Source organism: Bos taurus, chromosome 29 (assembly GCF_002263795.3).
Source record: "Bos taurus isolate L1 Dominette 01449 registration number 42190680 breed Hereford chromosome 29, ARS-UCD2.0, whole genome shotgun sequence".
Classification (NCBI taxonomy): domain Eukaryota; kingdom Metazoa; phylum Chordata; class Mammalia; order Artiodactyla; family Bovidae; genus Bos; species Bos taurus.
Genome location: NC_037356.1, coordinates 9905933 through 9922270, shown reverse-complemented (window position 1 = coordinate 9922270; position 16338 = coordinate 9905933). Strand labels below are relative to the sequence as shown.

The following is a 16338-nucleotide window of genomic DNA, read 5'->3' as shown; positions in this document are numbered from 1 at the left end:
ATTAAAAAAAAAATTGTTCCAAATATACATAACGCATATTCCTCTACTTTCAACATCTTATCCTCCTCAAAGTCATACTATCATTAATAAGTATGAATAATTGAATCTTGGTAGCCCTGAATACCACCAGCTTCACTAAAGTAACAAGGCCCCCTAAAAGCCTCCCCAAGATTAGACATAGCAGAAGAGTAGTGAACTTAAAAGATATAACAATAGCAACTTCCAAATAAAACTGAAAAAAACTAGTATTAGTGAGTAGACATATATCTATAATTGAAGACAAAGAAGCAATTAAAAAAAATGTTTGAAATAGTAATGGCCAAAACTTTCCAAATTTGATAAAATCTATAAAACCAGGTTCAATGATTTCCAGATCAAAATGGTGACACAACAGGCCCCTAAACTCATCTCCTACCATAAACACACTGAATCTATAGCTACACATGAGCAAATCCCTCTAAAAGAAATCCAGTGGCCAACAAACACATGAAAAGACGTTCAATATCACTAATTATTACAGAAATGCAAATCAAAATTACAATGAGGTATATCAGCTCACACCAGTCTGAACAGTCATTATGAAAAAATCTACAAACAATAAATGCTGTAGAGGGTGTGAGAAAAGGGAACCCTCTTACACTGTTAGTGGGAATGTAAATTGGTACACCCACTATGGAGAACAGTATGGAGGGTCCTCAAAAAGCTAAAACTAGAACTAGCATATGACCCAGCAATCCCACTCTGGGCATACACCCAGAGAAAACCATAACTCAAGAAGATACATGCACCCCAATATGCATTACAGTACAATTTACAATAGCCAGGACATGGAAGCAACCAAAATGTCCATCAACAGAGGAATGGATAAAGAAGATGCTGTACATAGATACAATGGAATATTACTCAGTCATAAAAAGAACTTGGGCAATTTGCAGAGAACCTGGATAGACCTAGAGACTGTCATACACAGTGAAGTAAGTTAGAGAAAAACAAATATCGTTTATTAATGCTTGTATGAGGAATCTAGAAACATGGTAGAGATGAACTTATCTGCCAAGCAGAAATAGAAACAAAGATGTAGAGAACAAACGTATGGATACCAAGGTGGACAGAACGGGTAGGATGAATTGGGAGATTGGGATTGACATATATACATTGCTGCTGCTGCTAAGTCGCTTCAGTCGTGTCCGACTCTGTGTGACCCCAGAGACGGCAGCCCACCAGGCTCCCCCGTCCCTGGGATTCTCCAGGCAAGAACACTGGAGTTTAAATAGATAACTAATGAGAACCTGCTGTACAGCACAGAGAACTCTACTCAATGCTCTGTAGTAACCTAAATGGGAAGGAAATCTAAAAAAGAGGGGATATATGTGTATGTATAACTGATTAACGAGCAGAAACTAACACAACATTGCAAAGCAACTACAGCCAATAAAAATTAATTTTAAAAAAAGAAATCTAGGAAACTAACTGAGCAACTACTACATATTAGGCAAACAAGAAGAGGTACACAACAAAGTATGTAGGAAAAGCTGAGAAACAGGCTTTCCATAAGCCCCACTGCCAACCGAATAACACACTATCGGGGGAAACTTGAAAATCCCAGTTCCTTCCTGAGGAGAGAAGGATTTGGACCCAATACCTAGTGTTCCAACATTTGAACTTCACCTGAAAGGACTTGTAAAATGACTAGACTTGTTTCATTTTCCTATTATTCATCTGTAAAATGAGAGTAATATTTATGTCTTGAGGATACTGTAAGAATTAATTAAACTACCTAAATGTCCATTCACAGATGAATGGGTAAAGAAGATGTGGTACATATATACAATGGACTACTACTCAGCCATAAAAAAGAATGAAATAATGCCATAGCAGCAACATGGATGGACCTAGAGATTATCATACTAAGTGAAGTAAGTCAGACAAGATAAATATATCACTTATATGTGGAATTTAAAATATGACACAAATGACCTTACCTATGAAACATACTCACAGACAGACAATAAACTGGTGGGTGCCAAGGATCTGGGCTTTGGGGAGGGATAAATTGAGAGTTTGGGATTAGCAGATGCAAACTATTATAGAATGGATACAGAATGGATAAACAATATGGATACAGAATGGATAGACAACATGGTCCTACAGAAGAGCACAGGAAACTATATTCAATATCCTGTGATAAATCATAATAGAAAGGAATATGAAAAAGAATTTAGAAGGCAAAGTGGTTGTCTGAGGAGGCTTTACTAATAGCTGAGAAAAGAAGACAAGCAAAAGGCAAAGGAGAAAGGGAAAAATATACCCAACAGAATGTGGAGTTCCAGAGAATAGCAAGGAGAGATAAGAAAGCCTTCTTAAGTGAACAATGAAAAGAAATAGAGGAAAACAATAGAATGGGAAAGACTAGAGATATCTTCAAGAAAATTAGAGATATCAAGGGAACATTTCAGGCAAGGATAGGCATGATAAAGGACAGAAATGGCAAGGACCTAACAGACGCAAAAGAGATTAAGAAGAGGTGGCAAGAATACACAGAAGAACTACACAAAAAAGTTTTAATGACCTGGATAACCACAACAGTGTGGTCACTCACCTAGAACCAGACTTTCTGGAATGTGAAGTGAAGTGCCTTAGGAATCATTTCTACCAAAAAGCTACTGGAGGTGATGGAATTCCAGCTGAGCTATTTCATATCCTAAAAGATGATGCTGTTAACGTGCTACATTCAATATGCCAGCAAATCTGGAAAACTTAGCAGTGGCCACAGGACTGGAAAAGATCAGTTTTCACTCCAATTCCAAAGAAGCAAATGTCAAAGAGTGTTCAAACTACCATGCAACTGCACTTATTTCACATGGTAGCAAGGTAATGCTCAAAATCCTTCAAGCTAGGCTTCAACAGAATGTGAACCAAGAGCTTCTGGATGTACAAACTGCCTTAGAAAAGGCAGAGGAACCAGAGATCAAACATCCAACATTCATTGGATCACAGGGAAAGAAAGGGAATTCCAGAAAAACATCTGCTTCATTGACTATGCTAAAGACTTTGACTGTGTGGATCACAACAAACTGGGGAAAATTCTTAAAAAGATGACAATACCAAACCACCTTACCTGTCTCCTAAGAAACCTGTATGCACATAAAACAACAGACTGATTCAAAATTGAAAAAGGAGTACATCAAGACTGTATATTGTCACCTTGCTTATTTAACTTCTATGCAGAGTACATCATGTGAAATGCTGGGCTGGAAGAATCACAAGCTGGAATCAAGATTGCTGGGAGAAACATCGACAACCTCAGATATGCAGAAAACACCACTCTAATGGCAAAAAGTAAAGAGGAATTAAAGAGCCTCTTGATGAGGGTGAAACAGAGTGAAAAAGTTTACTTAAACTCAACATTCAAAAAACTAAGATCACGGCATCTGGTCCTAACACTTCATGGCAAATAGATGGGGGGAAAATGGAAATGGTGACAGGGTTTATTTTTTTGGACTCCAAAATCATTGCAGGTGGTGACTGCAGCCATGAAATTAAAAGATGCTTGCTCCTTGGCAGGAAAGCTATGACAAATCTAAACAGTGTTTAAAAATAAAATAAAATTTAAAAAAATTAAAAAAAAAAACAGTGTATTAAAAAGCAGAGTCATCACTTCACTGACAAAAGTTCTTAATAGTCAAAGCTATGATTCTTCAAGTAGTCATGTACACATGTGAGAGTTGGACCATAAAGAAAGCTGAGCACTGAAGAACTGATGCTTTCTAACTGTGGTGTTGGACAAGACTCTAGAGAGTCCCTTGGACTGCAAAAAGATCAAACCAGTCAATTCTAAAGGAAATCAACGCTAAGTATTCATTGGAAGGACTGATGCTAAAGCTAAAGCTCCAGTACTTTGGCCACCTGATGCAAAGAGCTGATTCACTGGAAAAGACCCTGATCCTGGGGAAGACTGAAGGCAGGAAAAGAAGGTGACAGAGAATGAGATGGTTGGATAGTATCACTGACTCAATGGACATGAGTTTGAGCAAACCCTGGGAGAAAGTGAAGGACAGGGAAGCCTGGCATGCTACAGTCCATGGGGTCGCAAAGAGTAAGACATGACTTAGCAACTATACAACAATATATATATATATATATATATAAATAACTATATGTGAATAAAATGACCTTTTTGAAAAAGACCCTGCACCCCAGGTGCACACCAAGCCAACTGTCTCAAAGTTGGCAGGAAAATTCACTGCACTTTCTCTTGCCAGAACCCTTACTGCCCACACAGTGTGGTACCATTAGGAGGAAAACCTCAATTCGCATACTCTTCCTGGTGAGAGAAACAAGTAGAATTTATGTTCAAAACTCTGACTTTTAAGGGGGATGCCTGAGGGACCATTCTCCATCTCATTTGAATCCAAGTACCGACAGAAATGAAGGGGCCAGATTAGGGATATCTAAGAACTCAACCATCAGTGTGCACCAGTGTCCATTACCAGACAGACTAGGTAGAGATCCAAAACTGGAGCACCAAAGAGGACACGGTATCAAAGAGACCCTCCAGCAGGAGCTTTCAAGAAGAATTAGCAAACCTCTTAAAGCACAGAGAGTATGTGTCCTCAGAAAATATTTGAGTGGCCTCCAGAATCACTAGCCAGGCTAAGTGGAAAAAGTTCTCCCTATACAATTGCAGATTGAAAAATCTGGGAGTGATGCCTGATTTTTCAAATGCTAAAGTCCCAATGAAAAGTAACAAGCCATACAAAAAAAAAAACCAAGAAAAAAGACACATTTAAAGGAATAAATTAAATCTCCAGAAACTAACCCTAATGAGACAAACAGATGTATTACTTACCAAAAAAATAAAAATTGTTACAAGGTTGCTTGATGAATTAAAAGAGAACACGGACATCTAACTGAAATCAGGAAATTATGCAATGAACAAAATGCGAAAATCAATAAAGGAAGGAAACTATGAAGAAGAACCAAACAGAAATTGTAGAACTTAAGAATGCTGTAAATATCTAGATTGAAAAATTCACTAAAGGGACTCAAAAGTAAAGGCAAGAAATCAGAAGAAATAATCAGTGAACTTGAAGACATAACTTTCAAATTTGGCAGGGGGCGGGGGGTGGTATAGCTCAGGGGTAGAGCATTTGACTGCAAAAGTTGTTTGTTTTTTTGTGGGTTTTTGTTTTTGTTTTTGTTTTTTTTGCAGAGGAGAAAAGGAAAAAAATGAACGATGAAAAATGAAGACAGCCTAAAGCACTCTGGGGTCATCATCAAATGGAACCATATATGCATCATGTGAATCCCAGCAGGAGAAGAAAGGAAGAAGAAATAATGGTCAAAATCTTACCAAATCTGAGGAGAGAAGTGGACATACAAAATCAAGATATTCGAGAAACTCCAGTTAGGAAAACTCTAAAGGGATTTGCAATGAGAGATGTTGCTGAAAGAGAAAATCAAGAAGACATGACCAGAGAGCTGGATCAGGGCAAAATGGCTTCTCTTCCACTCTCTGTCCTTAGAATGCTCATTCTGCCTTTGAAAATGGTAGGAACCGTTTTCAAGGACACAGCCTTGAGACAGCAGTATTGTTGAGACCATCCAGATAGCATATATATGACTGAACCCAGTTAAAGCCACTCTGTAAACTTAGAGATTCTGACAGGTGGTGTGGAGATCTCACCTTGCCGCTGCCCAAGATAAGCCCTGTGTGTAAATTCCCTTGCTTAATAAAACTGCCACCCACCAAGATGAAGTTGTCTGCTTCATTCATCAGTCTCTCCTTGTCCTCCTTGTGTGGAGGCCAGTTTGCAAATCTACAGACATTATAATCAAACTGTCAAAAGTCACAGGCAAAGGATCTTAAAAGCAGCCAGGGAAAAGCAACTTGTTATGTACAAAGGAGCTACTAGTAGATTATAAGCAGATTTCTCAGTGAAAACTCTGTAGGCTGGAAAGGAGTAAGATGATATATTTAAAGTACTGAAAGAAAAAAATGCCAACCAGTAATACCATAACTTGGGGAACTGTTCTTCAAAAAACAAAGGAGAAATAATTTCCTACAAAAACCAAAGTTGAGGACGTTCCTTATCACTAGACCTGCCCTACAAAATGCTGAAGGGAATCCTTCCAGTTCAAGCAAAAAGACTATAAGCAACAACACAAAACCATCCAAAAGTATAAAACTCCCTGGTAAAGGTAAGTATTCTGTAGTGTGATAATGTATACGTGTAAATCACTTTACAATCTAATATAGAATTTAAGATACAAAAGCATAAAAATTGTTGTAAATTTGTTACTGGTATGCAATATAAAAGAAGTAACTATCGTCAATAACATATATAAGCATACCTTATTTTATTGCTTTATTGTGCTTTGTAGATACTTTGTTTTGTACAAATTGAAGATTTGTAGCAACCCAGTCAGACACCATTTTTCCAACAGTATTTACTCTCTTCATGTCTTTCTGTCACAGTTTACTAATTCTTGTAATATTTCAAACCCATCACATGAAAAAGATAATTCACTGAAGACTCAGATGATAGCATTTTTCAGCAATAAGGTATTTTAAGACATGTACATTGTTTTTAAAGACATAATACTATCGCACACTTAACAGACTATATACAGTGTAAATGTAACTTTAATATGCACTGGTAAACCAAAAATTTGTATGATTTGCTATACTGTGATATTTGCTTTATTAAGGTGGTCTGGAACCAAAGTCACAATCTCCAAGGTGTGCCTGTAATGAGAAAGGAAGAGATATAAAGGAAGACAGATTTTATAGGAAACTGAAGTCAGTATCAGTTTAAAATAGATTGTTATAATTTTAAGATGTTTCAAGTCATTGGAATGGTAATCACAAAGAAAATACCTATATAATTTACAGAAGGGAAAATGAGAAAAGAATCAAAATATAAAAACATTCTCAAGACAGATAACATGTTAAACTACAAAACAGGCTTTTACACAATTAAGAAGACTGAAATTATACAAAGTATCTCCTCTGGCTACAATGAAATGAAACTAGAAATAAATAGTAGAAGAAAAACAGGAAAACCACAAATACATGGAAATTAAACACTGTACTCTTTTTTCAAGTTTATTATTCAATATATATATGTACATTACCCAAACATATTCTGTCAATACATATTCAGTTCAGTTCAGTTCATTTCACTCTTTGCGTGTCCGTCTCTTTGCGATCCCATGAACCGCAGCACGCCAGGCCTCCCTGTCCATCACCAACTCCCGGAGTTCACCCAGACTCATGTCCATCAAGTCGGTGATGCCATCCAGCCATCTCATCCTCTGTCGTCCCCTTCTCCTCCTGCCCCCAATCCCTCCCAGCAACAGGGTCTTTTCCAATGAGTTAGCTCTTCGCATGAGGTGGCCAAAGTATTGGAGTTTCAGCTTCAGCATCAGTCATTCCAATGAATACCCAGGACTGGTCTCTTTTAGGATGGACTGGTTGGATCTCCTTGCAGTCCAGGGACTCATAAGAGTCTTCTCCAACACCACAGTTCAAAAGCATCAATTCTCCAGTACTCAGCTTTCTTCACAGTCCAACTCTCACATCCATACATGACCACTGGAAAAACCATAGCCTTGACTAGAAGGACCTTTGTTGACAAAGTAATGTCTCTGCTTTTTAATATGCCATCTAGGTTGGTCATAACTTTCCTTCCAAGGAGTAAGTGTCTTTTAATTTCATGGCTACAATCACCATCTGCAGTGATTTTGGAGCACAAAAAATAAAGTCTGACACTGTTTTCAATATATATTACACTAAAATTAAAGTCTGTTTCATCAATAAGTATAACTAAAATCCCTCAAATTTCAATCCAAATATATTCACTTTGTTTAGTATAAACCAAATCCTTTGTACTGTACTTGAACCAATTCATGTCACTGTTGGTAGAAGTGAAGCACCACACACCCTCCTGCATGTCCTTGCTGCGTATATCCAACTGCAAGACTTACCTCTCCTCTGACGCTCCACCCTTTCTATGGCGAGTTACACAGAAGTCACATTCATCACAGCTGACAAAAACAGTCTTTATTTTTTCCCCTCTTTGAACACAGAAACTCCTATGTATTTATATTTTAGGGTAAAAGACAAAGTTTTAATCATTTATTTACACTTTGGTTTCTCTTTTCATAACGACAAAATTTACAGTATCATTATTATCATACTAAGTAAAGTCAGAAACAGAAAGACAAATATCATATGATATCACTTCCATGTGGAATCCAAAACAATGATACAAATGAACCTATTTACAAAACAGAAATAGACTCACAGACAAAAAACAAACCTATGGTTACCAAAAAGGGAAGAAGGGGAGGAATACATTAGGAATTTGGGATTCACAGATACACACTACTATATATAAGACAATGAAGAGCTATGGCAGAGCACAAGAAGTCATAGTCAATATCTTGTAATAAACCATCGTAGAAAAGTATTTGGAAAAAAAAAGTATTTGAAAAAAAGCATGTATGTATTTATTATATATGTATAACTGAATCACTTCACTGTACCTGAAACATTGTAAACTATATGCAGCTAAAAAACTTTTTAAAAAAGACATAATTGACATACAACATCATATTAGTTTCAGGTACACAACATAATGATTTAATACATGTATATATTTCCAAATGATTACCACAATAAGTCTAGGTAATCTCCATCACCACATACATGTATAATTTTTTTTCTAGGAATGGGAACTTTTAAGATTTACTTTCTTACCAACATCACTTCCAGGTATACAGCTCAATAGACTTCAGAGCAAGATGCTGAAGAGATATTTACACACCAATATCCATCACAACATTATTCACAACAACCAAGTGAAGCAACCCAAACATCCATCAAAAGAAGAATGGATAAAGAAATTGTGGTGTAGTGACTTCCCTGGTGGCCCAGTACTCTGTGCTCCCAATGTAGGGGATCCAGGGGCGATCTCTGTACAGGGGCATATTGTTGTCATTCAGTCACTAAGTCATGTCCAACTCTTTGCAACCTCATGGATTGCAGCAAGCCAGGCTTCCCTGTCCTTCACTGTTTCCCAGAGTTTGCTCAAATTCACGTCCATTGAGTCAGTGATGCTATGATCCCACATAACTAAGCCCATAAGTAGCAACAAGGGAAGCCCACACACCACAACAAAGAACCTACATGTAGCAACGAAGACTCAACACAGTCAAAATAAATAATTTTTAAAAGATATTGTGATATATGCATACACACACACACATATATGCATAAACTATAATACTGAAAGTGAAGTTAAAGTATTAGTCGCTCAGTTGTGTTGACTCTTTGTGATCTCATGGAATGTAGCCTGCCAGGCTCCTCTGTCCATGGGATTTCCCAGGAAAGAATACTGGAGTGGGTTTTCATTTCCTTCTCCAGGGGATCTTCCCAACCCAGGGATCGAACCTAGGCCTTTCACATTGCAGGCAGATTCTTTACTGTCTGAGCCACCAGGGAAGCCCCAAACTGTAATATTATTCACTCTTAAAAAATGATGGAAATCCTGTCACATGCTATAAAATGGATAAAACTCAGGGACACTGTCCTAAATAAAATACATCAGTCACAAAATGACAAATAATGTATGATTCCACTCACATAAAGTATATAAAGTAGTCAAACTCATAGAAACAGAAAGCAGAAAGGTAGTTACCAAGGGCTGAGGGGAGTGAAGAGGAGTAATTAGCATCTAGTGGGTACAGAGTTTCAGGGTTGCAAAATGAAAAAGTTCTAGAGATATATTGCTTAACAATGTGAACGTACCTAACGCTACTAAACTATACACTTTAAGGTGGAAAACATGGTAAATTTAGTGATATGGTTTTTTACCACAATTTTTAAAACTAGAGCCAAATACTATTTAGACTTGCAAAATGTGAAAGATTTCACCACCAAAAGATTTGCTTTCTAAAATAATACTTTGGATAGAATGATACCAGATGTAAATAAATCTATTAAAAAAAAGAAAAAGAAAAACACTAGAGATTGAAAATATGTGGATAAATATAAATTTTCTTAGTTTTAAATTTATTTCACAGACAAATCACTACTGACATCAAAAAATGGTTATGTGGTGTGTAGTTTATAACATGTATGGAAGCAAATGTATGAAAACAATAATACAAAGACTGAGAAGAAATGAAAGTATACCATGGTAACATTCTCACTTGTAAAGTGGTAAAATATCACTTGAAGATCAGTTCAATTCAGTCGCTCAGTCATGTCCAACTCTTAGCAACCCCATGGACTACAGCGCGCCAGGCCTCCCTGTCCATCACCAACTCCCAGAGTTCACTCAAACTCTTATCCGTCAAGTCAGTGATGCCATCCAACCATCTCAGTCTCTGTCGTCCCCTTCTCTTCCCGCCTTCAGTCTTACCCAGCATCAGGGGCCTTTCAAATGAGTCAGTTCTTCGCATCAGGTAGCCAAAGTATTGGTGTTTCAGCTTCAGCATCAGTCCTTCCAATGAATATTCAGGACTGATTTCCTTTAGGATGGACTGGTTGGATCTCCTTCCTGTCCAAGGGACTCTCAAGAGTCTTCTCCAGCACCACAGTTCAAAAGCATCAATTCTTTGGCGCTCAGCTTTCTCTATAGTCCAACTCTCAAATCCATGCATGACTACTGGAAAAACCATAGCTTTGACTAGATGGACCTTTGTCAGCAAAGTAATGTCTTTGCTTGTTAATATTTTAATATGCTGTCTAGGTTGGTCATAGCTTTTCTTCCAAAGAGCAAGTGTCTTTTAATTTCATGGCTGCAGTCACCATCTGCAGTGATTTTGGAGCCCCAAAAAATAAAGTCTGGCACTGTTTCCATTGTTTCCCTGTCTATTTGCCATGAAGTGATGGAACCTGATGCCATGATCTTCATTTCTTGAATGTTGAGTTTTAAGTCAACTTTTTCACTCTCCTCTTTCACTTTCATCAAGAGGCTCTTCAGCAAGTTCCTCTTCACTTTCTTCCATAAAGGTGGTGTTATATGCATATGTGAGGTTATTCATATTTCTCCTGGCAATCTTGATTCCAGCTTGTGCTTCATCCAGCCCAGCATTTCACATGATGTACTCTGCATAGAAGTTAAATAAGCAGGGTGACAATATACAGCCTTGATGTACTCCTTTCCCAATTTGGAACCAGCCTGTTGTTCCATGTCTGTTCTAACTGTTGCTTTTTGATGTGCATACAGATTTCTCAAGAGGCAGATAAGATGGACTGTGACAAGTTAAATATATTGTTGTGAGTTGATTTGTGATCCCCACCCAAATACATTTTCAAGTTCTAATCCCCAGTACCTGTGAATGTATCCTTATTTGGAATTAGCATCTTTGAAGATTTAAGTTAAAATGAGGTATATTGGATTAGGGTGAACACTTAACCAATGGTGTCCTTATACGATAAGAGAAATTTGGGTACACAGACATACACAGAGGGAAAGGCCATAGTAAGTCACAAAGACACAAGGAGAACCACCATATGAAAATAAAAGCAGAGATTGTGGCGATACTTCTACAGGTGAAGAGACACTAAGCATTGCTAGAGACCACCAGAAGGAAGGGAGCATAGAACAGACTGTCCTTCAGCACTTCCAGAAGGAACTAACCTAGCCAATACACTGATTTCAGACTTCTAGCCTCCAAAATAGTGAGTGAATACATTTGTTATTTTAAGCCACAAAGCCTGTGGTACTTTTCTGGTAGCCTGTCTAAACTAATAGAGAGGTAGACAGTATATGCTAAAGCAACTGCTACCATTTTCTAAAAGAATTATACCTAATAGGCCAACGAAGAAATAAAATAGAATTTTAAAATATTCAGTTCAAAAAATAAAGGCAGAAGAAAAGGAAGGGGAATGTAGAACATATGAAACAAATAGAAAACAAATATTAACAGCAAGATGATAGATTTAAGACCCAAGAATATAAAAATCATTTTAAATATAAATGGCTTAGACACCTTCTTCATTAAAAGTAAGAAATTGTCGATTTCAATTTTTAAAAAACAATATCCAATTATATACTATCTACAAGAAGCCTACATTAAGCATAAAAACACAAATAGATTAAAAGTGAAACAATGGGAAAAGCTATGTCATGTTCAGTTCAGTTCATATCAGTTGCTCAGTCGTGTCCGACTCTTTGCGACCCCATGAACTGCAGCACGCCGGGCCTCCCTGTCCATCACCAACTCCCGGAGTTCACCCAGACTCATGTCCATCAAGTCGGTGATGCCATCCAGCCATCTCATCCTCTGTCGTCCCCTTCTCCTCCTGCCTCCAATCCCTCCCAGCATCAGGGTCTTTTCCAATGAGTTAGCTCTTCGCATGAGGTGGCCAAAGTATTGGAGTTTCAGCTTCAGCATCAGTCCTTCCAATGAACACCCAGGACTGGTCTCCTTTAGGATGGACTGGTTGGATCTCCTTGCAGTCCAAGGGACTCTCAAGAGTCTTCTCCAACACCACAGTTCAAAAGCATCAATTCTTTGGCACTCAGCTTTCCTCACAGTCCAACTCTCACATCCACACATGACCACTGGAAAAACCATGGCCTTGACTAGACACTAATCAAAAGAAACTTCTTGGAGGGACCTACCTGGGAGTCCAGTGGTTAGATTCCATGCTTCCAGCACAGGGGGCACAGGGTTCAATTCCTGGTCGTGGAACTAAGAACCTGCATGCCACGTGGTGTGAACAAAAAAACAAGAAACAAAAGCTATTGGAGTGGCTATGTTAATGTTAAATTAAAGTGCAAAGCAAAGCATATTACCAATTATTAAGAAGGTTATTTCATAATGATACAGAGATAAATGTTTATTCATATAATAATGAAGCTTCAAAATACATAAAGCAAGAGCTGATAGAAATGAAAGGAGAAACAGAACAATTCCCATACTAGAGATTTCAATAACCTTCTCTCAATCATTGATAGAACAAGTTGGTTGAAATTCAGAAAGAATAAAGAATTCTTCACTATCAATCAACTTATGGTATTGATGTTTTTGAAAATTTGGCACAGCAGCTGCATATACATTCTTTTTAATCACATATGAAACATTTACACAGATGGACCAGAATCTGGGCTATAAATACCAATAAATTTAAAAGGATCAAGTCATACAAAGTATATTCTCTGACCACAGTGGAATAGAATTAGAAATCAATAACAGAAAGGTATTCAAAAAATTGAACTATTAGGAAAGTAACACACTTCCAAGAAACTCACAGGACAAAGAAAATAGAAGAGAGAATTTAGAAATATTTGAAACTAAACTAAAAGAGTGAACAGTGTTTCAAAATCTGTTGTTGTTTAGTCACTAAGCTGTCTCCAACTCTTTTGGGGCCCCATGGACTGTAACCTGCCAGGCTCCTCTGTCCACAGGATTTCCCAGGCAAGAATACTGGAGTGAGTTCCCATTTCCTTCTCCAAGGGATCTTCCCAATCCTAGGATCAAACCAGTGTCTCCTGCATTAGCAGGCAGATTCTTTACCACTGAGCCACCAGGGAATTAAAGCAGTACTTGGAGGGAAATTCATAGCATTAAACTCACATATGGAGTAGAAAAAGATTTCACACCAATGATCTTAGCTTCCTCCTTAAGAAATTACAAAAAGAGGACCAACTTAAATCTCAGGCAGGAATAAGAAAGGAAAAAAGATAGAACAGAGCAGAATACAATCAAATTGAAAACAGAAAAAAGCAAAACAAACAAATCAATTAAATATGAAACTAGTTGAGAAGATTAAAAAAATTACACACCACTAGCCCAACTATCAGACATAAAAAAGAGAAGACACAATGACCAATAATAAGAAAGAAATGTGGCCTCACTACAGATTTTAGAGAAAAATAAAACTATGAACAATTTAAGACAATAAATCTGATGATTTTGACATTTCATCCTGTCTTGAAAGAACAGTTTTTTATAAAATCTCAATGAAAAAAAATTGCTTTTATTAATCTAGAATGGCTTGCTTCAGATATTGTACAGCACTCACACTTTATATTAACTTCAAATTAGCTTAAAACCATTGAAAATTACATTGGAATAAGAGTATAGAGTGTTAGGGGGAAAACGCACTCGCATGCACACACACACGTACACACACACACACACAATCTGGTTTTCCCAAACTTTCTCACTTACCTCGTAAACTTTCCAGCTGGGATGCACACCCACTTTTCACCTCCATATATGAGGGCCTGTTTTTATTTTCTGGTTCACTGACAAGCTACAGTTTGACAGTAGATAAAGCCCTCTCCAGATGTTCAAACTGGTTTACAGAAAAGGCAGAGGAACCAGAGATCAAATTGCCAACATCCACTGGATCATCAAAAAAGCAAGAGAGTTCCAGAAAAACATCTATTTCTGCTTTATTGACTATGCCAAAGCCTTTGACTGTGTGGATCACAATAAACTGTGGAAAATTCTGAAAGAGATGGGAATACCAGAGCACCTGACCTGCCTCTTGAGAAACCTATATGCAGATCAGGAAGCAACAGTTAGAACTGGACGTGGAACAACAGACTGGTTCCAAATAGGAAAAGGAGTACATCAAGGCTGTATATTGCCACCCTGCTTACAATAAGAGTACATCATGAGAAACACTGGGCTGGAAGAAGCACAAGCTGGAATCAAGATTGCTGGGAGAAATATCAATAACCTCAGATATGCAGATGACACCATCCTTATGGCAGAAAGTGAAGAGGAGCTTGCTGAAGAGCCTCTTGATGAAAGTGAAAGAGGAGTGAAAAAGTTGGCTTAAAGCTCAACATTCAGAAAACGAAGATCATGGCATCCAGTCCCATCACTTCATGGGAAATAGACGGGGAAACAGTGGAAACAGTGCCAGACTTTATTTTTGGGGGCTCCAAAATCACTGCAGATGGTGATTGCAGCCATGAAATTAAAAGACGCTTACTCCTTGGAAGGAAAGTTATGACCAACCTAGATAGCATATTGAAAAGCAGAGACATTACTTTGCCAACAAAGGTCCATCTAGTCAAGGCTATGGTTTTTCCAGTGGTCATGTATGGATGTGAGAGTTGGACTGTGAAGAAAGCTGGGCGCCAAAGAATTGATGCTTTTGAACTGTAGTGTTGGAGAAGACTCTTGAGTCCCTTGGACTGCAAGGAGATCCAACCAGTCCATTCTAAAGGAGACCAGGGTGTTCTTTGGAAGGACTGATGCTAAAGCTGAAACTTCCAGTACTTTGGCCACCTCATGCGAAGAGTTGACTCATTGGAAAAGACTCCGATGCTGGGAGGGATTGGAGGCAGGAGGAGAAGGGGACGACAGATGGCTGGATGGCATTACCGACTCGATGGACATGAGTTTGGGTGAACTCCGGGAGTTGGTGATGGACAGGGAGGCCTGGCGTGCTGCGATTCATGGGGTCGCAAAGAGTCGACACGACTGAGCGACTGAACTGAACTGAACTGAAAGCCCTCACAGCGAACCGGGTGAGGAGAGGTCTTCTGCTCAGGTCTCCTATTAAGTCCGCCCCCCTCCTTTATCTTGTATACCACTTTCTCCTTAGATAAAGCTCAATTATTTTCCCAACAATTTCGGCAAGAGCTTTAACAGGATCCTCACAGGTTTACAAAATAACCAATGAGGCTGTTTCCCCTCCTGCTTTTTAACAGAGGAAAGAGCCCTGCTCCTGCTTGGTATGTGAGGAAAGAGGATGCGAGGAGACAGGAAACAGAGGCCTTCAGAGGTTTGGTTCAAGACTTTCGTCCTCAATTGTCCTGACTGATGGAGCCACAAGACTCCTTTGCTCTCTAGTTTTTCTTTTGCCTCATTCACCTAATCCTCCTCTCATAAGCAATACAGAGAAAACAAGATCCTGCTGCTCTTCAGGCGCTTAGATTATGGTGGCATGATCAGCCAAACCGCCATAGGAGCTCAAGATCCAATGGAAAACGTAAAATCGATGGAGCAAAGAAATCTCAGGTAATTTTAGACTTCGTTTTAACCCACGACCTATCTCGTATGCTGAGGGCTGTGCAATTTCATATATATATATGTATATATATATATATATGTGTATATATATATATATATATATAGCCCTCATGTCAGTACACGACATGTAAACTATTGGCCAGGAAATTTTAAGGAACGTACCCAAGGTAAAAGTTTCAACTAATGGGGCGGATTTCAGGTCACTCAGTTTTCACATTGAAATCTCACAATTTCCAGTCCGTATCCTGAGAAGTGCAGACAGGTTGTAACCGGTACCCTCCGCGTTACCCAAACCGCCGGCCTCTGAGGCGGAGCACCGCCCAC

At 38.4% G+C, this 16338-nt stretch overlaps 1 long non-coding RNA gene across 1 annotated transcript; it reads right to left on the bottom strand.

Moving 5' to 3' along the window:
- Positions 1-6268: 6268 nt before the first annotated feature.
- On the bottom strand, positions 6269-16308 carry LOC112444923 (uncharacterized). The gene is made up of 3 exons (XR_003033328.2): positions 16177-16308; positions 12642-12719; positions 6269-6748 (listed from the first exon to the last, which is right to left on the bottom strand). It is a non-coding gene; the product is annotated as an uncharacterized lncRNA (long non-coding RNA).
- Between the last annotated feature and the right edge of the window lie 30 nt (positions 16309-16338).